Source organism: Eptesicus fuscus, chromosome 1 (genome assembly GCF_027574615.1).
Source record: "Eptesicus fuscus isolate TK198812 chromosome 1, DD_ASM_mEF_20220401, whole genome shotgun sequence".
Classification (NCBI taxonomy): domain Eukaryota; kingdom Metazoa; phylum Chordata; class Mammalia; order Chiroptera; family Vespertilionidae; genus Eptesicus; species Eptesicus fuscus.
The window spans coordinates 86,881,544-86,906,921 of record NC_072473.1 but is presented as its reverse complement, the minus strand read 5'-3'; the positions used below and the strand labels follow the sequence as shown (position 1 = coordinate 86,906,921).

Here is a 25,378-nt window from a genome sequence, read left to right as displayed (position 1 = left end):
TTTTAGAAATAAGTACAGAAATTTCTGATATACTCCTCACCCCACTCTGTTTCTCTTATTACTAACATATTGAATTAGTATGATATATTTTTTACAATTAATGAGCTCATTTAATATATTAAATGAACTGAAGTCCTAGTTCACATTAGCAACCTTTGTGTTGTAAATTCTGTGTTTAACAAATATATGATGACATGTGCCTACCATTATAGTATCATATACAGTAGTTTTACTTTCCTAAAAATCTTCTGTGCTCTACTAACTTATTCATGTCTCTCCCTTACCTTGAACCCCTCACAACCACTGACTTTTAAACTATCTACACAGGTTTGCCTTTTCCAGAATATTATATAGTTTCTTATACTTGGCAATATGCATTTAAGGTTTCCCCATGTCTTGACATGCTAGCTCATTTCTTTTAATACTGATTTCTTTTAATCCATTGTGTGGATATACTAGTACCAGTTTATTTATCCGTGCACTTATTGGAGGACATCTTATTTTAGGTCTAATTTTCTAATTCATTAAACTTAAATATATAGCATGAAACATTAAAATTTATACAAATTTTTAAGATATATATTTCAACAGAAAAACAGTAAAGATGTCTATGATAAACCAAGAAAAACTGCTTGGTTCACCCATTTTTTTTTTCTTTTTCAGGAGTGAAAAATGGGTTTGTTTGCCTTTGGTTGGGGACATAGTTCTTCATTACAACCATTATCACCACCACCACTAGCTTCATTCCCACATGGATACTTAATTGTCATGAAAATAATCATGACTGAGGGGCTGAGATTTATATATATAATACTGTTTGAAACTTTTGTAAAACTATATTTTTAGGTGTACATTAATGGTGGTGATCATTGCAAGAAAAGGAAAAATTCAGAACTTGATATTAAGCTCAAGCCAAAATGCATAAAAAGGAGAAAAGATCAAAGAGCTTGGAACAGAATTCCAGCAATGTTGAATTCAGGTAATAAAGTAGGTATATATTGTCTTATCACAGCTAGTTCTATGGTAGAAAATTATTTTGTTAGATGGAAGGAAAATGTGAACAGAAGCAGACTTCCTGGCAAATTGTCATTTTCATTTAAATGGCTCTGCAGATTTGATTTTCCAAGACAATAAACAATTTTCATGTCTGGAAAAGACTCAGGCATTAGTTTCTTAAACTTTCTTGAAAGTTTTGTGACAGAATATATTACACCTGCAAAACCATTTTTGAGAGGAAATCTTTATGATGTGAATAATTGAATTTACATTATTTCCTTTCAAAAAAGAAAATCCTCATTTTATTTATTTTTTTTTTAAATATATTTTATTGATTTTTTTACAGAGAGGAAGAGAGAGGGATAGAGAGCTAGAAACATCGATGAGAGAGAAACATCGATCAGCTGCCTCCTGCACACCCCCTACCGGGGATGTGCCCGCAACCAAGGTACATGCCCTTGACCAGAATCGAACCCGGGACCCTTGAGTCCTCAGGCCGACGCTCTATCCACTGAGCCAAACCGGTTTCGGCGAAAATCCTCATTTTAATGGTTCCCCAAAGTCCTCTGTAGACCTCTGTGAATCTCAACTACTTTCATGTAATAACCTATAAACTTTATATATGCACCTTTGACAAAAGCTCTCATCCTATCTAATAAAAGAGTAATAATAAAAGAGTAATATGCAAATTAACCATCACTCCGTGACAAAATGGCGGTGCCCATAGACACAAGATGGCGGCGCCCAGTCCTCTTAGGCCTGCAGGAGTCCCCCAGTCCCAGGGAAGGCTACAGCTGAGAGCAGGCAGCGAGCAGCCCAGCCTGTTGGCCTGGGAGGTGGCTTTTCCCCCCCCAGCCAGATCCTCACCTCGCCCTGAACCTGGCCATGGGTCTGGGAGGCACCTGTGCATGGCTGCCATGATCAGCTGCCCGCGGAGGCCCTGGCCCTGGGTCTGGGAGGCGCCCGCACTGGGCTGGCGTGATTAGCTGCCCACAGAGGCCCGGGCCATGGGTCTGGGAGGTGCCCGCATGATCAGCTGCCCACCGCAACCTGGGCCGTGTGTCTGGGAGGCACCAGTACTGGGCCACCGCGATCAGCTGCCCTCCGTGACCCGGGCCATGGGTCTGGGAGGCACCCGTGCATGGCCGGTGAGATCAGCTGCCCACCCGCAACCCGGGCCATGGGTCTGGGAGACGTGTGCACGGCCGGCACGATCAGCTGCCCGCCCCAACCCCGGACGTGGGTCTGGGAGGCGCCTGCACATGGCCTGTGCGATCAGCTGCCCTCGGAGGCCCTGGCCCTGGGTCTGGGAGGCGCCCGCACTGGGCTGGTACAATCAGCTGCCCACGGAGGCCAGGGCTGTGGGTCTGGGAGGCGCCCACATACGCAGGCATGATCAGCTGCCCGTGGAGGCCCTGGCCCTGGGTCTGGGAGGCAACTGCGCACGGCCGGCGCGATCAGCTGCCCACAGCAGCCTGGGCCTTGGGCCTGTGAGGTGCCCGTGCAGGGCCGGTGCCATCTGCTGCCTGTCCCAGCCTGGGCTGTGGACCTGCGAGACCCAGGAGCTGCCTATACACCTCCCTCCACTCTGAGATCAGCTTCCATTTGCAGCTGGGGGTTGTAGGCCTGGGAGGCAGCCGTGCCCCCCAAAGCTATTCCCTCCAAGAAGCAGCCTGGGGTGTCAGGCTGCACCCCCATGGAGTGATATCCCCCCCCCCACACACACACACTATAGCTTTGGAATGTCCCTTGCCGCCAGCCGAGTGATTGGAGATGGGTGGTGATATGTGGGTGATGCTGCCCAGCAAACCTCTCCCATTGGGTAGAAACTTCTGACCAGGTTAGGGAGGTAAATGGGTTTTGTTTAAAATCTTTAGAAACCACATGGAAATGTCTGAGGTAGGGTTTCACCTTGGAAGTAACTTACAACTAATTTCTGAAGGCAAACCTGGACATTGCAGTTACATACTGGAGAGTACCCCGAGGTCCGGAGGTTGGCTCTGCAGCGGCGGTGCAGAGTGCTCCCCACCCTGGTTCCTCAGCACCTTGGGCAGGGCTTGAGCCCACCCAGGAAGGCCTTTTCCCCTACAGTTTTCACCAAGGCAGGGAGGTTTTGTAGACATGAATAAGAAGTGCCCACGCACAAGTCCTGAAGATGCTGGGGCCAGAAGAAATGAAAAGAGCAAAACCAGAAACACCACCGATCCCATCATAGATCATCTTTTTCTTCAGATGACTGTGTGTTTCCCTCTTCTTTGTCTCCTGGAAGCAAGACAGATTCAAGTACTAATTCTACCAACGGAAAAGTTAAGAGAAAGAGAGGACAGAAAAGGAATAAAAGGAAAAAAGAAAGAAAGAACAAAAGTTGAAACATCAAGAAAAAGAAAGAAGGAAAAAAGGAAGAAACAACCACATCATATCACCTTTCTAAGGTCTCATGAAATTCCTGTTTAAGTTTATTTTATGACACTTTTAGTTTGGGTTTACATTTTTACTGGTTTGTGAAGACCACGGCAGATACACTGTCCAATATGTTAAAGAAAAAAACCCTATCTACTAAAGAGGTAATATGGAAGGGAGAGCATTTGGAGGTGACCGGGCTGTCAGGGGAAGGCAGTTGGGGATGACTGGGCCGGCAGGGGAGCAGTTAGGCATTGATCAGGCTGGCAGGAGAGTGGTTAGGGGTGATCAGGCTGGCAGGCAGGCAAGCAGTTCGGAGCCAGCAATCCTGGATTGTGAGAGGGATGTCCGACTGCCCATTTAGGATCGGGCCTAAACGGGCAGTTGGACATCCCTTGAGGGGTCCTAGATTGGAGAGGGTGCAGGCTGGGCTGAGGGACACCCACCCCCATGCACGAATTTCATGTACCGGGCCTGTAGTGCATACTTAAAATCTTCATCAGAGTGTCTAAACTTTACAACTGATTAAGTACTGTTCACAAGAAAGCTCATGTTTAGAAGGAATATGCAGAAAGTGAAGATTGTATTACTTAACATAGTAGATGTTCACTGATGTTTGTTTCTTAAATTGCTCTGTTTCCACCATTCTACTAAAATTTAGGTCAAAAGTTACCAGTGAACTCCAAATGACCCAATCTAGTGGCCTTTTCCTAGCCTCATTCTGTTTCACTATATTTGATCATTTCTTTTAATTTCATTTTTCCCTATCCTTAAGCTTCTCTTTTCATATCCCTGAGAAGTCAGGTACTCTCCCTTTTCACCCCCACTCCCACCATGGGGCATTCCTCAAGGTTCTGTCTTCAGCTCATAACAAATGACATGCATTCATGAGGAGGTAGCTGTAGTAAGGAAACTAATTTTGAATAAGAGCTGCATTAAAATCTTACCATGTTTCACACTAACTGCATGAATTTAGAGTAATTCTTCTCTGTACTGTACATGTTTATCATGAAATAGTTTTTATGAAGTTATCAATTCTCCTAGGATTAGAGTGTTATCAGAAGTAGTCATTGTTGCCCAGCTGGCATGGCTCAATGGTTAAGTGTTGACCTTTGAACCAGGAGGTCATGGTTTGATTCCCAGTCAGGGCACATGCCAAGGTTGCAGGCTCGATCCCCAATGTGGGGCATGCAGCGGGCAGCTATCAGTGATTCTCAGCATTGATGTTTCTTTCTCTCTCTTTCTCTCCCTTCCTCTCTGAAATCAATAAAAATATATTTTAAAAAATGAAGTAGTCATTGTGTAGTGTTTAAAATGCTTATCAAATATCTGTACAAGTCTTTTTCATGTACTGTTAAGTTTTTAAATGTTGATATATAAGCAGTGTGTAATCTATGGAAAACACAAATGTCTACTGTTATGAATTATTTGCTGCATATTTATTTTATTACAAGCATTTAAACATTAGATTTACTTATGTTACAGGAACATGACCCCTCAGATTCCTTTTAAATTTCAGGACATCTTCCACTGCACCCACAGGCATATTTAGGGCCATCCCCACCACCACCTCAACCAGCGCCACCTCTACCCAGAAGAGTTGTTCCTTCTGCTCCAACTTTTTTACCTGGAATAAGTGGTAAACCATACCACCACCATTACTTTTGTTCAAGCACCTTTTCCTCTAGGATTACCGCCTGTGCTGCTTATGGAATGAAGTAGAAATAAATGTATAAGCCTGAATTCCATGTATTGATTCTTGAATTGCATGACTTGATTCTCCTTTAAGAGAATCAACTCATCTAAAGGAAAACTTTGAATAGAGATTTTGGCATCTTCTGGCCATTGGTCATAAATGTGTGAAAAATGTATAGCTGTGTATAAGCATCCTAATAATAAAGAGGTAATATGCAAATTGACCCTCACGCTGTAACGTCGTTACAAGATGGTGGGTTCCTCTAATACAAGATGGCTTCACCCACAGCGGAGGCAGGGTTCCTGTAATGAGCCGTAATGAGTGATCAGCAGGGACCTGAGGCTGTGTGGTGCCGGGCCAGGGTGGGGGACCTGAGGTTTCGCCCCCTGCCTGCCTGGCAGGGCTTGACGGGGGACCTCAAGATGCACCCCCACCAGGAGTTGTCTCTGCTTTTGTTACTTCTGAAAAGGTCAAAATGCAGGGTGTGGCATGCAGGGCTCCTGAGGGTGGGACAGGCTGTGTCAACTAAGGCAGGATTTTTTTTTCCTGTCTGTGGCTACTGGGAGTGGCTAGCTCCTCTCAGGAAAAATGGCTGGTTCGGTTTGGGATCCTATGACCTAATACTCTTGGCTGCTGCTGTTCCACATCTTCCCACATGCTGCCCACCTCAGACTCTCCTTAGGCACCTCAAGTCCGCATCTCCCTCCCTGCACCAAAGCCTTGGGTGAGTAGCTGCAAATGAAAACTGTGTTCTGGGTTTAAAAACAAAACTAAAAAACAAAACTGTGGCTTTCTTTCCTATAGCCTTGTGTCTACAGGCTCCAGGCTCTCCTGCGACCAGCTGTCCTGCAGCCTTTCATGGCTGGATATTTTGTGGGCAGCTGGTCTCGGCTCTGGTGCTCCTGGCTGTGGAGCCCAGCCCGGGTTTTGGGCCTCTATCTTCCGAGGGAACGGACCCTCCCATAGCCGGGAGCTCCCTCCTCACTCTCAGCTTGCTGCCCCTGGTAGATGGCTCAGCTCCTTTTGTGACCTTGCCCTACCTACTGGTCTCCAGCTGTTTTCTGTCCTTCCTTGATATATCTCATTCTCAATGTCTTTTCATTCAGAACTTCTGACGTATGTATGATGAAGTGATGACTAGCAAATTTGCTATTCCTTGAATCTCTATTCTTCTATTTTCCTTTCCTTCTTCCTTCCTTCCTTCCTTCCTTCCTTCCTTCCTTCCTTCCTTCCTTCCTTCCTTCCTTCCTTCCTTCCTTCCTTCCTTCCTCCTTTCTTTTGTTTTCAAAAATTTATTCTGAACTCTCTCAGGTTATTCCTTTTCACCCTCTAATCACTCTGGCAGCTGATTTGGATATGTGACAAATTGGTTCTCTAGTACAGTACTTTACTCTTAATCGCCTCAATTGTATGCTTCATTTCCAGGATTTCTGATTGGTTCTTTTTTAAAGTTTCAATACCTTTGATAAAGTACTCATTTTGTTCATTGATTTGTTTTTTAAGTGCATTGAATTGCTTATCTGTTTTTTTCTCACATCTCATTGAGTACTTTGAGTACTGTAATCTTGAAACCTCTGTCATTTTTATCAGCGGTCACCAACCTTCCAGACCTCATGGACTACCAGTCCGTGGACCACTGGTTGGCAACCTTAGCTCCAAAGGTTTCCTTAAACCATCGGTCGCCAACCTTTTGGACCACTGGTTAGTGACTGCTGACTTATATCACATATTTCTTTTTTTAAAAATTTCTTTATTGATTAAGTTATTACATATGTGTCCTTATCCCCTCATTACCCCCCATCCCCTCCCACTCATGCTCTCACCCCCCTGTTGTCTGTGTCCATTGGTTAGGCCTATATGCATGCATACAAATCCTTTGGTTAATCTCTATCCCTTACCCCCACCCTCCCCAACCTTCCCTCTGAGGTTTAATGATCTGATCGATGTTTCTCTGTCTCTGGATCTGTTTTTGTTCATCAGTTTATGTTGTTCATTATATTCCACAAATGAATGAGATCATGTGGTATTTATCTTTCTCTGACTGGCTTATTTCACTTAGCATAATGCTTTCCAGTTCCATCCATGCTGTTGCAAATGGTAAGAACTCCTTTTTTACCGCAGCATAGTATTCCATTGTGTAGATGTACCACAGCTCTTTAATCCACTCATCTGCTGATGGGCATTTAGGCTGTTTCCAAATCTTAACTATGGTGAATTGTGTTGCTAATGAACATAGGGGTCCATATATCCTTTCTGATTGGTGTTTCAAGTTTCTTGGGATATATTCCTAGAAGTGGGATTACTGGGTCAAATGGGAGTTCCATTTTTAGATTTTTGAGGAAACTCCATACTGTTCTCCACAGTGGCTGCACCGGTCTGCATTCCCACCAGCAGTGCACGAGGGTTCCTTTTTCTCCACATCATTCCAGAACTTGTCGTCTGTCGATTTATTGATGATAGCCATTCTGACAGCTGTGACATGGTACTGCATTGTCATTTTGATTTGCATCTCTTGGATAATTAGTGACTTTGAGCATGTTGTCATATGTCTCTTGGCCTTCCTTCTGTCTTCTTTTGAAAAGTATCTATTTAGGTCCATTGCCCATTTTTTGATTGGGTTGTTTATCTTCCTTTTGTTAAGTTGTATGAGTTCCCTGTAAATGTTGGAGATTAAACCCTTATAGGTGATAACATTGGCAAATATGTTCTCCCATGCAGTGGGCTTTCTTGTTGTTTTGTTGATGGTTTCTTTTGCTGTAAAAAAGCTTTTTCTTTTGATGTAGTCCCATTTGTTTATTTTCTCTTTAGTTTCCATTGCCCTAGGAGCAGTATCAGTGAAGAAATTGCTTTGACACATGTCTGAGATATTGCTGCCTATGGATTCCTCTAGTATTTTTATGGTTTCCCATCTTATATTTATTTTTTTATTTAATTTTTTAAAATATATTTTATTGATTTTTTACAGAGAGGAAGAGAGAGGGATAGAGAGTTAGAAACATCGATGAGAGAGAAACATTGATCAGCTGCCCCCTGCACACCTCCCACTGGAGATGTGCCCACAACCAAGGCACATGCCCCTGACCGGAATCGAACCTGGGACCCCTGAGTCCGCAAGCCAACGCTCTATCCACTGAGCCAAACCGGTTTCGGCCCATCTTATATTTATGTACTTTATCCATTTTGAGTTTATTTTTGTGTATGGTGTAAGTTGGTGGTCTAGTTTCATTTTTTGCATGTATTTGTCCAATTTTCCCATCACCATTTATTGAAGAGGCTGTCTTGACTCCATTGTATGTTCATACCTCCTTTGTCAAATATTAATTGAGCATAGTGGTTTGGGTGGATTTCTGGGTTCTCTATTCTATTCTATTGATCTATATGTCTGTTCTTGTGCCAGTACCAGCCTGTTTTGAGAACAGTGGCTTTGTAATACAGCTTGATATCTGGTATTGAGATCCCACCTATTTTGTTCTTCTTTCTCAGGATTGCTACAGCTCTTTGGGGTCTTTTTTATTCCAGATTCATTTTTGGAAAGTTCGTTCTAGATCTGTGAAATAAGCAGTTGGTATTTTAATGGGGAGTGCATTGAATCTATAGATTGCTTTGAGTAGTTTGGACATTTTGATTATGTTGATTCTACTAATCCATGAACATGGTATGTTCTTCCATCTGATTATTTCTTCCTCTATCTTCTTTTTCAGTGTCCTATAGTTTTCCTCGTATAGGTCTTTTACCTCCTTAGTTAAGTTTATTCATAGGTATCTTATATTTTTTGGTGTGATGGTAAATGGGATTGCTTTTTTAGACTCTCTGTAAGTTCATTATTGGTGTATCATAATAGCATAGATTTCTTGGCGTTAATTTTGTATCCTGCTACATTGCTGAATCCATTTATTAAGTCTATTAAATTTTTTGCTGGAGTCTTTAGGGTTTTTAAGTACAATATTATTTCATTTGCAAATAAGGACAGCTTTACTTCTTCTTTGCCAATTTGGATGCCTTTTATTTCTTCTTCTTGTCTAATTGCAATGGCTAATACTTCCAGTACTGTTGAACAGGTGTGGTGAGAGTGGGGATCCCTGTCTTGTTCGAGTTCTTAGGGGAAATGGTTTTAGTTTTTGCCCATTGCATATGATGCTGGCTCTGGGTTTGTCATATATGGCTTTTATTATGTTGAGGTATGATCCTTCTATTCCCACCTTGTTGAGAGTTTTTATCGAGAAAGGGTGTTGGATTTTGTCAAATGCTTTTTCTGGGTCAATTGATATGACTATGTGATTTTTATCTCTCAATTTGTTTATGTGATGTACCACATTTATTGATTTGCAGATATTGTACCATCCTTGCATCCCTGGGACAAATGCCACTTGGTCATGGTGTTCGATCTTTCTGATGTACTGCTGGATCCCATTTGCTAGAATTTCGTTGAGGATATTGGCATCTATGTTCATGAGGGATATTGCCCTTAGTTCTCTTTCATTGTATTGTCTTTATCTGGTTTTGGTATTAGGGTGATGCTGGCTTCATAGAATGAGTTTGGTAGTGTTCCTTCCTCTTGAATTTTTTGGAGTAGTCTGAGGAGGATATGTTTTACTTCTTCCTTGAATGTTTGGTAAAACTCCCCTGTGAAGCTGACTGGGCCCGGGCTTTTGATTGATGGAAGCTTTTTGATGACTGCTTCAATTTCTTCCATAGTTATCGGTCTATTGAGATGTTTAGAATCTTCCTGATTGAGTTTTGGAAGGTTTTATTTTCCTAGGAATATGTCCATTTCCTCCAGATTGTCTACTTTGTTAGAATAGAGTTGTCCATAGTATTTTTTAACAATCCTTTGTATTACGGTGGGGTCTGTTGTTGTTTAGCCTCTTTCATTTCTGATTTTGTTTATTTGGGTCCTCTTTCTTTGCTTCTTGGTGAGCTGGGCTAGAGGTTCATCAATCTTGTTTATCCTGTCAAAGAACCAGCTCTTGGTTTCATTGATCTTTTGTATTCTTTTTTTTGTTTGTTTGTTTTTTGTGGTTTCTATGTCATTCAGTTCTGCTCTGATCTTTATTATATCTTTCCTTCTGCTCACTCTGGGCTTTTCTTGTTGCTCTCTTTCTCATTCTTTGAGTTGTAGAGTTAGATGATTTATTACCATTTTTTCTTGTTATTTGAGGTAGGCCTGTAGAGCTATAAGGTTCCCTCTCAGTACTGCTTTCATTGTGTCCCATTGATTTTGGATTGTTGTGTTTTTATTGTCATTTGTTTCCAGGATGTTTTTAATTTCTTCTTTGATCACTTTGGTAACCCAATCATTGTTGAATAGCATGCTTTTCAGCTTCCAAGTGTTTGAACTTTTTGGGCTGTTTTTTATTGTAGTTTATTTCTAATATTATGTCATTGTGATCTGAGAAGATGCTTGATATGATTTCAATCTTCTTGAATTTGGGGAGACTTTGTCTGTGACCCAATATGTGGTCTATTTTTGAAAATGTCTTATTTACACTTGAGAAGAACTCATATTCTGTGGCTTTGGGGTGAAATGTTCTGAAGATGTCAATTAAATCCATCTTTTCTAGTGAGTCATTTAGGATTGCTGTGTCTTTGCTGATTTTTTTGTCTAGAGGATTTATCCAATGATGTCAGTGGTGTATTAAAGTCCCCTACTATGATTGTATTTTTGTTGATCTCTCCTTTGATATCTTCCTTGACGTTTTTCTTTTATGTATTTGGGTGCTCCTGCATTGGGTGCATATATGTTTATCAGGGTTATATCCCCTTGTATCAATCCCTTTAGTATTATGACGTGGCCTTCCTTGTCTCTTGTTATGGCCTTCACTTGGAGCTCTATTTTGTCAGATAAAAGTATTGCTACCTCAGCTTTTTTTTTCATTACCATTAGCCTGAAAGATATTTTTCCATCCCTTCACTTTCAGTCTGTGTGAGTCCGTTGTTCTGAGGTGAGTCTCTTGTAGACAGCATATATATGTGTCATGTATTTTTTATTCATTCAGCCACTCGATGTCTTTTGATTGGAGCATTACTGCATTTACGTTTAAAATTATTATTGATAGGTACTTTTTGGTAGCCATTTTTATTTTTATGTGCCTGTTTTCTTTCTTTCCTTTTTATTTCTTCTTTTCACACCAGTTCCTTTAGCATTTCTTGCATTGCTGGCTTGGTGGTGATAAACTCTCTTAGCCTTTTTTGTCTGTGAAGCTCATTATTTCCCCTTCAATTTTGAATGAAATCCTTGCTGGATAGTGTATTCTTGGATGCAGTCCCTTGCTTTGCATCACTTCGTCAATTTCCTCCCATTCTTTTCTGGCCTGATGTGCTTCTGTTGAGAAATCATTAGATAATTTAATGAGGGAATCTCTTGTATGTAACTTTCTGTCTCTCTCTTGCAGCCTTTAAGATTTTCTCTTTGTCCTGAACATTTGCCATTGTAATTATGATGTGCCTTAGTGTGGGTATTTTTGGGCTCATCTTGTTTGGGACTCTGTGCTTGCATGACTTTTTTTTTTTTTTTTTTTTTTAATTTCTTTATTGATTAAGGTGTCACATATTTGTCCTCATCCCCCCATTCCCATCCCACCCCTCTCCCCACGCATGCCCCAATCCCCTGTTGAACTTAACCGTTGGATAGGCTTATATGCATGCATACAGGTCCTTTGGTTGAACTCTCCCCCTCCCCCCACCCTCCCCCTACCCTCCCCTATCCTCCCTCTGAGGCCCGATAGTCCGATCGATGCCTCCTTGCTTCTGGTTCTGTTCTTGTTCCTCAGTCTATGTTGTTCATCATTTCCCCTAGATGAGCGAGATCATATGTCACTAGATATATACTAATAAGAACTGAATGTGAGACGAGCAATAATAGTTATGCTGACAGGCAAATGAATCAATCTGTAGCGAGCTTCCCCCTGGACCAACAGTTCTTTTGAGACCCAATTTCAATGTCCAGTAGTTCCTTATGTGTACATGTCAGCACTGCCCCTCAGCTCTGGATGGTGGACAAATGGTGGTAATGGAGGTCCGACTCCCTCTGGTTTGGTCTCGGCCGAACCCAGGGGCACGGCGTCACCCAGACTAAGGGGCACGTGGCCTCACCCCTACCCAAGGGGCGCGTGGTCTCACCCGGGCCTGGGACCCAGCCTCACCCGGATGGATCCAGGGGCGCACGGCCTCACCCGGACCCAGGATCTGGCTTCACCCGTACCCAGGGACGCTTGGCCTCTCCCAGACCCAGGGGCACGTGGCCTCACCCGGGCCTAGGTGCACGAGGCCTCATCCGGCTCCAGGGACACATGGTCGCACCCGGACCCAGGGACGCTTGGCCTCTCCCAGACCCAGGGCCACTTGGGCTCACCCAGGCCTAGGTGTACGAGGCCTCACCCGGATCCAGGGACACATGGTCTCACCCGGACCCAGGGACGCTTGGCCTCTCCCAGACCCAGGGCCACTTGGGCTCACCCGGGCCTAGGTGCACGAGGCCTCATCCGGATCCAGGGACACATGGTCGCACCCGGACCCAGGGACGCTTGGCCTCTCCCAGACCCAGGGCCACTTGGGCTCACCCGGGCCTAGGTGCACGTGGCCTCACCCGGATCCAGGGACACATGGTCTCACCCGGACCCAGGGATGCTTGGCCTCTCCCAGACCCAGGGCCACTTGGGCTCACCCGGGCCTAGGTGCACGAGGCCTCACCCGGATCCAGGGACACATGGTCTCACCCGGACCCAGGGACGCTTGGCCTCTCCCAGACCCAGGGCCACTTGGGCTCACCCGGGCCTAGGTGCACGAGGCCTCACCCGGATCCAGGGACACATGGTCGCACCCGGACCCAGGGACGCTTGGCCTCTCCCAGACCCAGGGCCACTTGGGCTCACCCGGGCCTAGGTGCACGAGGCCTCATCCGGACCCAGGGACACATGGTCGCACCCGGACCCAGGGACGCTTGGCCTCTCCCAGACCCAGGGCCACTTGGGCTCACCCGGGCCTAGGTGCACGAGGCCTCACCCGGATCCAGGGACACATGGTCTCACCCGGACCCAGGGATGCTTGGCCTCTCCCAGACCCAGGGCCACTTGGGCTCACCCGGGCCTAGGTGCACGAGGCCTCACCCGGATCCAGGGACACATGGTCTCACCCGGATCCAGGGACGCTTGGCCTCTCCCAGACCCAGGGCCACTTGGGCTCACCCGGGCCTAGGTGCACGAGGCCTCACCCGGATCCAGGGACACATGGTCTCACCCGGACCCAGGGACGCTTGGCCTCTCGCAGACCCAGGGCCACTTGGGCTCACCCGGGCCTAGGTGCACGAGGCCTCACCCGGATCCTGGGACACATGGTCTCACCCGGACCCAGGGACGCTTGGCCTCTTTCAGACCCAGGGCCACTTGGGCTCACCCGGGTCTAGGTGCACGAGGCCTCATCCGGATCCAGGGACGCATGGTCTCATCCGGACCCAGGGACGCTTGGCCTCTCCCAGACCCAGGGCCACTTGGGCTCACCCGGGCCTAGGTGCACGAGGCCTCACCCGGATCCAGGGACACATGGTCTCACCCGGACCCAGGGACGCTTGGCCTCTTCCAGACCCAGGGCCACTTGGGCTCACCCGGGCCTAGGTGCACGAGGCCTCACCCGGATCCAGGGACACATGGTCTCACCCGGACCCAGGGACGCTTGGCCTCTCCCAGACCCAGGGGCACGTGGCCTCACCCGGGCCTAGGTGCACGAGGCCTCATCCGGCTCCAGGGACACATGGTCGCACCCGGACCCAGGGACGCTTGGCCTCTCCCAGACCCAGGGCCACTTGGGCTCACCCGGGTCTAGGTGCACGTGGCCTCACCCGGATCCAGGGACACATGGTCTCATCCGGACCCAGGGACGCTTGGCCTCTCAGACCCCGGGGCACGTGACCTCACCCCTGCCTAGGTGCACGAGGTCTCACCCGGATCCAGGGACACACGGTCTCACCCGGACCCAGGGACGCCTGGCCTCCCCCAGACCCAGGGGCACGTGGCCTCACCCGGGCCTAGGCGCACGAGGCCTCACCCGGATCCAGGGACACACGGTCTCACCCGGACCCAGGGACGCCTGGCCTCCCCCAGACCCAGGGGCACGCGGCCCCACCCGGGCCTAGGTGCACGAGGCCCCACCCGGATCCAGGGACACATGGTCTCGCCCGGACCTAGGGGTGCGTGGCCTCTCTCAGACCCAGGGGCACGTGGCCTCACCTGGACCTAGGTGCACGAAGCCACCCGGACCCAGGGGCGCGTTACCTCTCTCAGACCCCTGGTCGCGTGGTCTCACCCGGATCCAGGGGCTCACGGCCTCACCCGTTTCGGGACCCAGCCTTACCCGGATCCAGGGGCCCACGGCCTCACCCGGACCCAGGGTTCAGATTCGCCCGGACCCAGGGGCACATGGCCTCACCCGAACCCGGAATCCAGCTTCACCTGGACCCAGGGGCGCGTGGCCTCACCCAAACCCAGGGGCGTGAGGCCTCACCTAGACCCAGAGGCGTGTGACCACATCTGAGCCCAGAGGCTCGCAGGCTCGCCTGGACTCGGGTCTCAGCGGGGTTTCGTCTTCTTGATCCCAATTCCTGTTGGTCAATTCCCTCTCAGCAATTCCTTCGGTCATTTTCTCAGAGCTCCAGGGCGGCTGCCGCAGAACTTGTTGGGCGGCGGGCTCGGCAAGGCTCCGGTGTGCCCGGTGCCCGGCGGTGGGCTGGTCCGGTGTCGCTGCGTCGGCCCTTGGGTCTGCAACGGTGTCCAGTCGCTGAGCGTGCGCACCTGGCCACTTCGGGGCATTGAGATTCTTGAAGGACTCGGAGGTCAGCAAGCACGGAGTCTCCCACCCCATGTCTCCCAGGGGCTCGTCTGTCCGTGCTCGGCAGCGAGTGGAGCCGTCCCCTCAGCCGGAGACCGCCGGGGGAACTGCGCCGAGCACGTTCCAGGCCACCATTGTGTCGCCTGAGCCATAGTTCTTAAAGTGTGGACTTTGGGTCACCGGCATCAGCATCATCCTGCGTACCCCTCTCTTTTATTCTAGTTGTAGAGCATCTGCTCAGCCAGCCCCCCGGTCTTTCTGGCTGGTGTCTGCTCTGCTCTCCCGTCGTAGTCTCAATATTGTTGTGGTAGGCAACGATCAGGCTGCCGCCCTATGTCTCCATCTTGGTCCTCCTTTGTACAGTTAAGTCTTGATTGTTGTTGGTGTCACTGGGAGGAATTGTCCTCCAGGCCAATTGGCCGTGAGGACCCTCTTTGTCCATATAGGAAGAGTTGCTGTGCAGGAGACATGTTTGTGGGCCGGGTCTTGATGCAGCAATGCCTTGGCGCTCACTGAGTCTGCCTCTAGAATGCCTCCCTTATGCAAGTGATTGAAATCTGGTGTCATCTCCCACCAACCACTAGATGCCCTCGTTTCTGGGTCTCCAATGCAGTGTGGGTCAGCCACTACCTGAGGCACTCAGCAGGGAAAAGCTTCTGCTCAGCTTGGCTGGGGCGGAGCTACAGGGTGGAGCCTACAACCTTGGCTTCCTGTCAGCTCCGCCCTATGAGGCTCCTGTGTCTGTGTCCCTCTGTATTCCTTGCAAACACCTCTGAGAGAAACGCGCCCTGGAGTTTCGCCCACTGCCAAACAGTCCAGTCCCTCCCCTAATGAATCTGGACTCCCAGATTCTCGCCTGGAACTGGGTTTCAGTGCAGTTGGAACTGGGTCCCAGCGCAGTCCGGCGTCCCCGTCTCCTTCCCAGCAGGGCCACCCAGCGGCGCAGGCAAAAGTCCGTCCTCTGCGCACCTTCCAGTGCGCGCGTCTGGAGCCGCCGCTTCTCTGTGCCTCCGCCACCACAGCCCAAATTCATTCCCCCAGCGTGCGCCTGGCTTCCCAGGGTTTCGCCCGGAACTGGGGTTCAGTGCAGTCGGAACTGGGGTTCAGCACGGTCCTGAGCTTATGTCTCCTTCCCGCTAGGACAGTTCAGTGGCGCAGGCAACAGTCCGTCCTTTGCGCCCCTTCCCGTGCGCGCCTCTGGAGCTCTGCCTTCCCCCGCTCCTCTGTGCCTGCGCCCCACAGCCCAGATTCATTCCCCCAGCCTGCGCCTGGCTTCCCAGGGTTTCGCCCGGAACTGGCGCTCAGTGCAGTCGGAGCCGGCGCTTAGCGCACTCCGGAGCCTTTATCTCCTTCCTGCCAGTGAACGCCGGCCAGGCCGTCAGCCGCCCCTTCCTCTCCGGCTCCATCCTCCCCGCAGGCGCGCGTGCTCGTGTCTCCGCCAGTTTCTCCATACCTCAGGCTTTTACGGCTCCCCCGATTGTCCCCGTGGCCTTCTCCTTCCCCCCAGCTGTGGGCATTTCAGTCCGCCAGCTCTCCTGTGGTTCTGGACGATGTCCGTTCTGTCCTCTAGTTGTGCCTTTGAAATTGTTGTGCCCGGTTGCAGGTTAGGTGTTTCACCTATGCCGCCATCTTGGTTTCTCCTTGCATGACTTTTTTCTTTCCCACCTCAGGAAAGTTTTCTGACATTATTTCTTCAAATAGGTTTTCTCACCCTTGGTCCTCTTCCTGTTGTTCTGGCACCCCTATTATTCCTATGTTGCTTCATTTCATGTTGTCCCATAGCTCCCTTAGTCTCTCCACCTGTCTTTTAAGTTTTTTTCTCCAATTGCAGTTCAGTTTGGGTGTGTTTTGCTTCCCTGTCTTCTATTTCAGTAATTCAGTCCTCTGTTTCTCCTAATCTAGTGTTGAAACTTTCCATGGTAATGTTTTATTGCAGCAATATCACTCTTCATTTCTTCTTCTTCTTCTTCTTCTTCTTCTTCTTCTTCTTCTTCTTCTTCTTTTTCTTCTTCAGTGGAGTGCATTCATCATTTTTATTTTCACTACCAATCCTTCCATCAAATGCTTTTCTGTATAAGAATGTTCAAAGAATTTAGAGTCTGGTTGAGGTAAAAATATATCAAAAGAAGTATGTCAATAATAAAAAAATATGGAACGCTTCACGAATTTGCGTATCATCCTTGCGCAGGGGCCATGCTAATCTCTGTATCATTCCAATCCTACCTAATAATAGACAAATATGCAAATTGACAGCACCTTCACTACGACCAAGCCACGCCCACCAACCAATCAGGATGAGTATGCAAATTACCCCACAAAGATGGGGGCTAATTTGCATATCAAGACAGCGTAGAAAGAAGCCAAGAGATGCTGAAGGGAGCAAAGCTGCGGAGAAGCAAGCAAGCCAGGGGGGGAGGAGAAGGGAGGAGCGGAGGTGGGGCCGGGGGAGAAGGAAGGAGAGTGGGGCGGGCTGACGGAGAAGGCGGGCCGGGGGACAAGGGAGGAGCGGAGGCGGGGCCGGGGGAGAAGGAAGGAGAGTGGGGCGGGCTGACGGAGAAGGCGGGCCGGGGGACAAGGGAGGAGCGGAGGCGGGGCTGGGAGAGAAGGAAGGAGAGCAGGGCGGGCTGGCGGGCGGGCTGGCAGAGAAGGTGGGCCGGGGGACAAGGGAGGAGCGGAGGCGGGGCCGGGGGAGAAGGAAGGAGAGTGAGGCGGGCTGGCGGGTGGGCTGGTGGAGAAGGCGGGCCTGGGGACAAGGGAGGAGCGGAGGCGGGGCCAGGGGAGAAGGAAGGAGAGTGGGGCGGGCTGGCGGAGAAGGCGGGCCAAGGGACAAGGGAGGAGCAGAGGCGGGATGAGGTAGAGTGCAGCAGGAAACCGTATTGCAGGATTTTTCCTGCAATGGGAACGCTAGTCTTAATATATGTGCTGCTGAAGCGAGCACTTCATTTCTTCTTGATTCTTAAATAAATTATTGATTTTTCTTACATAAGTTGTTGATTTTTTCATCCATCCATTTTATGAACTGTAGGACCCTTATTCTGAATTATTTTTCTGACATATTGCATGCCTCTGTTTCACTTAGCTGCTTCTCTGGTGATTCCTCCTTTTCTTTCCTTTGGGTTTTTTTTTATCTTCCCATTTTTGGTCTCACCGTCTGATCTAGATGTTGAGTCATGCAAGGGCTGCTCCTTGGGTGGCAGTGGCTCTTTGGGATGTGGTTGCTCCCCGGGCAGTTGTGGAAGCGGCTGCTCCTCAGTTGGCAGCGCTTCCTCTGGTGGGTGCTGTTTGCAGTAGTGGTGTCTTCTCTGGTTGGTGGCGAGAGGCACTTGCACTCCTACTGCTCCTCTGATGGCGGTGGGCTGATCACGAGGCTTCTGCTCCTTGGATGGGGATGGGTTGCACGCAGCTGTTACTCCTTGGACGGGGGCGGGCTGCTCATGTGGCTTCTGCTTCTTGGATGGGGGAGGACTGCTTACGTGGCTGCTGCTCCTTGGATCGGGCCTGCTTTACAATGCTCCTGTTCCTCAGATGGGGCAGGCTGCTCGTGAGTCTGCTGCTTCTTGGACAGGGGCAGGTTGCTTGCAGGGCTGCTGCTCCTCGTGCGGGTGTGGGCTGCTTGCTCATCTGCTGTTCCTCGGATGGGGGATGGGCTGCTTGCTTGGCTGCTGCTACTTGGGCGGGAGTGAGCTGCACATGTGGCTGTTGCTCCTCAGATGGGTGTGGGCTGCTCACCCAGCTGCTGCTTGTCGGACAGGTGCAGGTTGCATGTGGCTGCTACTCTTCAGATCAGTGCTGGCTTCACAGGGCTGCCACTCATACTGGGGCAGGCTGCTCACACAGCTGCTGCTCCTTGGATGGGGGCAGGCTGCTTGTGCAGCTGCTGCTCCTCGGACAGGGGTGGGCTGCGCGGGGCTGCTGCTCCTCAATTGTGGGTGGGCTGCTCGTGTGGCTGCTGCTCCTTGGACAGTGTGGGTTGCTCATGTGGTTGCTGCTTCTCGGATGGGGGAGCAGGCCACTCACATAGCTGCTGCTACTTGGACAGGGGCAGGCCACGTCAGGCTTCTGCTCTTAGGCCTAGGGTGGGCTGCTAGCGGGGTTGCTGCTCCTTGTACGGGAGCAGGCTCCTCACGTGTCTGCTGCTCACATAGTTGCCGTGCCCTGTGCTAGAGCGTTGGGCCGGTCAGAGGGGAGTGCGCTTCAGAACTCACAGGAGCCTGCTCATGGGGTGCCTGGAGACTCGTTGACCGTGGGGCCACAGCCGAGGTATGAGGTCCCTGGTAGGGGTGGCTGTAGAGTCCCAGGTGTTCTCTGAGGGTACCCTGGGTGGAGGTGAGGCTGGGCTCCCAGTTACAGCAGCTCTCCCCTTAAAAAAATCTAGGCCTCTGAGGATGAGCCAGCCTCCTGGTACTGTTTACAACAGTAGCAGAGTCTGCCTAGTTAGCTGATCCTGGTTAGCCTGCCCCTGAAGGTCTTGCGGGATCTAACTGTGCCTCACTCACATACATACACACACACCTCACATGACCACACACTCCTCTTTTGGTCCCTCACTCACTCATGGTCTCTCCCTCATTGCTGCATTCTTCCTGCCTCTATAGTTGGGTCTGGGGTGTTACTGACCCATTCATGGGTGGAGTTTCCTCTCCAGGTGTCTGCTTATGTGGCTTGCTCTCTAGCACCTGGCCAGACAGGATAATATTCACCTCGACAAGACACAACACAAAGGGAACAAAGCACGAATGTACTCACAACACCAATAACCCCAGTATAAATGACCTCCTGAGAAAAGAGAATTAGGGGAGAGAACAGAGAGCACAAATGATATCAAAGATAGAGAAAAAGATAAGAGAGAAAATAAAATGGAAGAAAGAGGAGCATATATATATATATATATATATATATATATATATATGGGAAAACACAACACAACCAATAGATAAACAAAAAAAAAAAAAAATACAAACACAACATACCCAGCAAAGCGGGTGGGGGCAGAATCTGTAGAGGCTGAGATTATATATAGAAAATAAGGTTAAGAATTGGATGAATATGGGGAGGACCTCAGTTCAGTATAGAAGAAGTAGAAAGCGGATGGGTGCATAAGAAGAAAGAGAATGAGAAGAAAATAGTAATAATAATAATACATTTTCAAAAAATTGATTTAAAATATGGTATAAAATAGCAAATAAAAATAAAATAGAATGATGGAAACATAATGCGAAAAGAAATAGAAAATAAAGCAACAAACAAAAACCAGGAAAACAAAGAAAAAAAGAAGAGATAGCAAAATATTAATAAAAAATAAAAGTAAAATAAAAATGAAAACGTGAAGTGTCGTTCCTTTGGCTGGCTTAAGATCGCAGTCTTCTATACTGTACTGTTTCTCAGATTCCTGTTGCTAGGACTGAAGGCCTCTCTTTAAGCCAGTCCCTTTGGACTCTCAGGAACTATTTAGATTTTTTTTTAAATCCTTTGTACTATTCAGGGTGGAATCTGGGTGTGGCTGTATTGGTTGCCTGGAGACTGGATGGACGGGCTATCTCTTCTGGAGAAAATGGTTGCCCAGGTCCTGGGCTCAGGTATGACTCAGCACCAGACTCACTGCCACTTCTCCTGGACTCCCTTCTCTCCCCAGATTCTACCATACCATACCTTCTCCCACACCTTAGCCACAGGTAAGTGTCTGTATCCGAAAGGTCCTATGAACTAGGTTCAGTGAAGAAAGGCTCAGGCCACAGAGAGGGGACAGACTGCGCCTCTGTGTGCTCCTCTCCTGCCGGCACTGTGCAGTCTGGTCTGCCCTTCAGGCTGCCCAGTCTGGGTTCAGCCTTTCATGACTGTGGACCCAGTTCTAGAATCTCCTGCCGTCCAGCTGTGCCTTCTTTCCACAGGCAGACGCTGTGCCTGTCCCCAGGGACGTGGCTTGGTGCTGTGCGGGTTCCTTCTGACCCTCTGGGCTCAGAGGTCTGGAAGACTCTCCTGCCCAGATCCTTGATTTTAAATTTCTCCAGGGGTCCTCTGCCCTTCCCGGCTGCAAACTGTCTCACCAGCTGAGTTTCCTTTGCCAATTCAGGTTGGATGTTATTCGTTTCAGCTGCTCATTCTATTTGCTCCAGGACAAGGCTCTGGACACGTTCGTCTATTCCACTGCTATTTTGTCTCTCCTAATCACAGGAGCTCTTAAAGTGAAGGACAATATACTGTACCTCAACTCTTGTATTCCCAGGGATGACCACACAGCCTCAGATTCCAACCTAATTTCATATATTTCCATGTGTTCTAGTTTGCTTTCTGGGGATTTTCCATTTTCTTTCTGGTCATCCTTGTTCATGGTATTTGCTGTTCTCCTTTGTCTATATTAATGGCCTTCTATATAGCAGCTTCCTCTCAAGAGGGCTTTCTATTATTTTCCAGTAGATGGTGCTGAATCTCAAGATTTTTTTTTTTTTAACCTCTGATCTCCCAGGCTTGACCACTGCTTCCATAAGACAGTATAGCCATGCTGTTTGGGGGTAGGGTTTGTTTTTGTCCTCACCATGATGGGACCCCTGACCTCCATGGAGTCCCACCTCAAGCACCCCATCTGGGGATCAGTCATAGAGGGAAACAGCAGTTCTACTGTAATAGCTCTTGGTTTACAGATAATATGCTCCTCTACCTGATACCAAGGGATGTGCGTTTTGGTAGTCCTAATAGTGGCAGGGCTCTGTGGTTCCATTTCTTTATCTGAAACACCATTGTCCAGCCCAACTTTGGAGAGCCACACAAACACCATGCTCTGGTGTTTGCTGGCTCAGCTTGCCCTGCTGAAAGCCCCTCTTCCCTCCCCAACTCTGTTCTTCCCTGCCCAAGGAACTTCGCCTGCTACTTTTGGCTTTCCTCCCTCTCCAGGCCGAGCCTTGAGCTCCTGGTGCAGGGCTGTCTATGGGATGCCTGAGATTGTCTCTCTTCTCATCCCCCCCATTTATTCACGGTTGCCCACCATTAAATGTTTCAATGCCCATGCCTCTGTGTTGAGTAGGGAATTCTTTGTTGAATTATAGTTGGTTAACTTGTTGAAATTTCAGGGAGGGAGGCCAAGGGGATTTCTCACATTGCCTTCCTCTGACGTCACTCTCACTTTCTTTTTTAAAAACTTTATTTGTATTGTTGATACTGTTAGAAATGCTCTCAACAATGTCGCAGGAATGAGACAAACACTCGAAACTGGATCGGCAAGGCAAATTTACTTCTGCGCAGAAGGGTGCTCCCGCCAGCTGAAAATCATGGGCAAAAGCACACCAAATGGGATGTCTGTTCGGGTTTTACTTCCTGACGCGGGGTCTGCCTTGCCCCTCACTCTGAACTCTGACCTGATTGGCCAGGGTTCAGAGCTCGGATTCCCATTATTTGCGCGATTGGCTAATTCAGAGGAAGGGGAAGGTAAAGCAGAACCTAAGATGGCAGCCCCCCTGAGAGCCTGAAGGTTATACCAAGATCACAGACCCTAAGATGGTGGCCCCCTGAAGAATCTGAAGGTCATATAAAAATGGCGGGATCTAAGATGGCGGCAAACTCCTTTCTTTGACAGAAAAGATCGCTGGTTCACTCTCAAAATACTATTGCAGATGTCCCCATCTTCCCCTATTTGCCCACCTCCACCCAGACCCTGCCCCCTTCCCTTTGGCAATAAACTTTCTCTTAAAATATGTAAAAAAACCAACAAACCAACAACAGCCCAAAGGTGCTGACCGTGTAGGTGAGGTCCATGTCAAAATTTAAAGTCTGTCCCACTCCCAAGTTTCCACCTGGAAGGATTAGGACAAAGAAACTCTAATAGCTCAAAATGCAAAATATGGGGACCTTTAATCCTGGAGAGTAACGGGAAGAGGACTCTGAGGGTATCTTCATCTGCATCTGGAAGTGGTTCCCAGAATCTTCAGCAGTCTTTGAGTCTCACCTTATTGTCAAAACTATCAAATGACTAACTTGAAACAATTTAGTAACAATTGGGGAATACAGTGCTCACAAGCAGTAGCAGCAGAGGGCTCTTCCCATGAATTTTGGAAGAGTGAGTTTTATAGAATGTTGGAGGAGGCAATGTGGACATGGGGAAGGATTGGCTAGGAGTTCAGGGATTTCCTTATAGAGCTAGCAGGCTCTATTTCCTAGGGAAAATAGCTAAAGCTGAGTTGCAGGGTTATGATTGGAGTATGTTAGGTTTCTTTGACAGGTGCTTCTCTTAAGTGCAGGGTGATTTAGGTTCAGATTTGTGATGTGGGCTGGGCCACGGGGCAGCCTCCATTTTGTGGGTACTGATATACAAGTTAACTTCACAATAGGTACAGAGAGGAGTGTTTGTTGTAGCATAAATCCCCCCTTGGCTAATTAAGAGGTAATCAAGGACTATGGGATTGCCCATAACAATCCTAAGTAATGGGTTTAAGCTAGTTTGTCTTTCTGAGTTGAAGTTGTGTTACTTACGATTTTTATTAGGGTCTGAGGCAAGTTTGGGGCCATGTTTGCTAGTGATATTATCCCTAACAGGAGAATTTTAACTTATGTAGTGTGCATGAAAATAGTCAGTTATGCCTCTGGTGTTTTTTTAAAAATAAGATTCTGTGTACGGTAATTTGGAGGTTTCTGGGTATTTTTCCCAGAGAAAAATAATCCACTGAAGTGACAGTACTTTTAAATAACTAAAAGTGTCTCACAATGTAAACTTGAAACTAATATAAGATTGTATATCAACCGTAAATGGGAAATAAATTAATTTTTAAAACAATACAGAACAATTCCTCTAAAAGAGGGCGGGGGAAGCTCTCAATTATCCTGAATACACAGGATAAATTTGTGTATGGCAGATGGGTGTAAGCCTATCCATTTAAAATGTAGTATGCTAGTTGAGGGTAAACTGTATTGGGAATATAAGTATCATTTATTAGAACAGGAGTAAGCCAGTTTGTTGTCCCTCCAAGTGAATTTCTGAGGTGAAGCTAAAAATTCAGCAAAACAGGATGATGTGTTTTCTGCAGAGAATGAATTGACTGTTGTGGGAAAGCCTCACTATTATTGTCTACTTTTGATTGGCTAGGTCTTGCCAATTGTATTACAATAGTCTTAAAATAAGCATTCCGATAATCTAAGGTCAGGTTCCATTTCTACAAGGCTGAAGGTCAGTATTAATGATATATGAGGGAAGCTTAGGTACCAGAGGGGCCTATAAAAGAAATTCTGCCTTTTGAGATGTTTAAGGGACAGTAATTTGGAGGTTTCTTGGTATTTTTGATATTAAATTATTGTCAGCAGGGTCTGGTGGAGGGTGTTAGATCCAGCAATTAGTTAAATTCAGAGCAATAGCTATGGCCTGGGAAAAAACATATAGGATAATTTTTCGCCCTTACGTGGCAGAAGAGGACCATAGAGGTTAAAAAATAATAGGATGAAGATAAGGGAGATGACATTAGTGTTATTGAAGGTATAAAAGTGTAATACTAGGTGATATTACTGGTCAAAGGGACAGAAAAGGATGTTGAAAAAAAATCTCATTCCATCATCTTGGTTGGAAACTATCCACTTCTGAAGTCAGCAGCTTGTTTTGTTGTCTTGGGCAGAAGCTCTCTACTTCTTCGGTCAGCAACTTCTGCAGGATTCCTAAGAATTTTCAGTTTAAGGCAAGCATGTCAAACTCATGGCCCACGGGCCGCATGTGGCCCACAACGAATATTTTTGCGGCCCAGCCAATATAACAGTATGTAAGAAACATTTTAATAAAAATTTTGTAACTTAATTTTTACAAAATCCTTTTACACATAATTATTAATAACGAACTACAACCTTAGCTAATGACTGATTACTATAATCGTGTTGGATTCATTTCCCTTACGTGCCTTACACGCAGGCGCACCATTTCTCTCCACTAATACTAGCAGCGAATATTTTAGCAGCCAATTGCTACGTCATTAGTCTTGGACTGACTTGTTTGGTGTGCACAACAGGAAATATTTTGCTTTTGGAGAACAAAAAAAATAGGTTTATTTGCATTATACTTATTAATTTGTGCAGTTGTTCAGTGTCTGGTAAGTTAATGTTCAAGAAAAATATTAGCCGAGGCCGGTTTGGCTCAGTGGATAGAGCGTCGGCCTGCGGACTGAGGGGTCCCGGGTTCGATTCCGGTCAAGGGCATGTGCCTTGGTTGCGGGCACATCCCCAGTGGCGGGTGTGCAGGAGGCAGCTGATCGATGTTTCTCTCTCATCGATGTTTCTAACTCTCTATCTCTCTCCCTTCCTCTCTGTAAAAAATCAATAAAAAAAATATTTAAAAAAAAATATTAATTTTTAAAAAATTTCCTTATTGGTTAAGGTATCACATATTTGTCCTCATCCCCCCATTCCCAGCCCACACTCCTCCCCACACATTCCCCCACCCCCTGTTGTCCTTAAAAATATTAATTTTTATTAAAATGTTCTATTATTTTATGTTAACGATGA

At 47.4% G+C, this 25,378-nt stretch overlaps 1 non-coding gene across 1 annotated transcript; it reads right to left on the bottom strand.

Annotated features, from left to right (window-relative positions):
* Positions 1-17,054: 17,054 nt before the first annotated feature.
* Positions 17,055-17,158, bottom strand: LOC129150289 (U6 spliceosomal RNA). Its single transcript, XR_008557041.1, has one exon. It is a non-coding gene; the product is annotated as a U6 spliceosomal RNA (small nuclear RNA).
* Between the last annotated feature and the right edge of the window lie 8,220 nt (positions 17,159-25,378).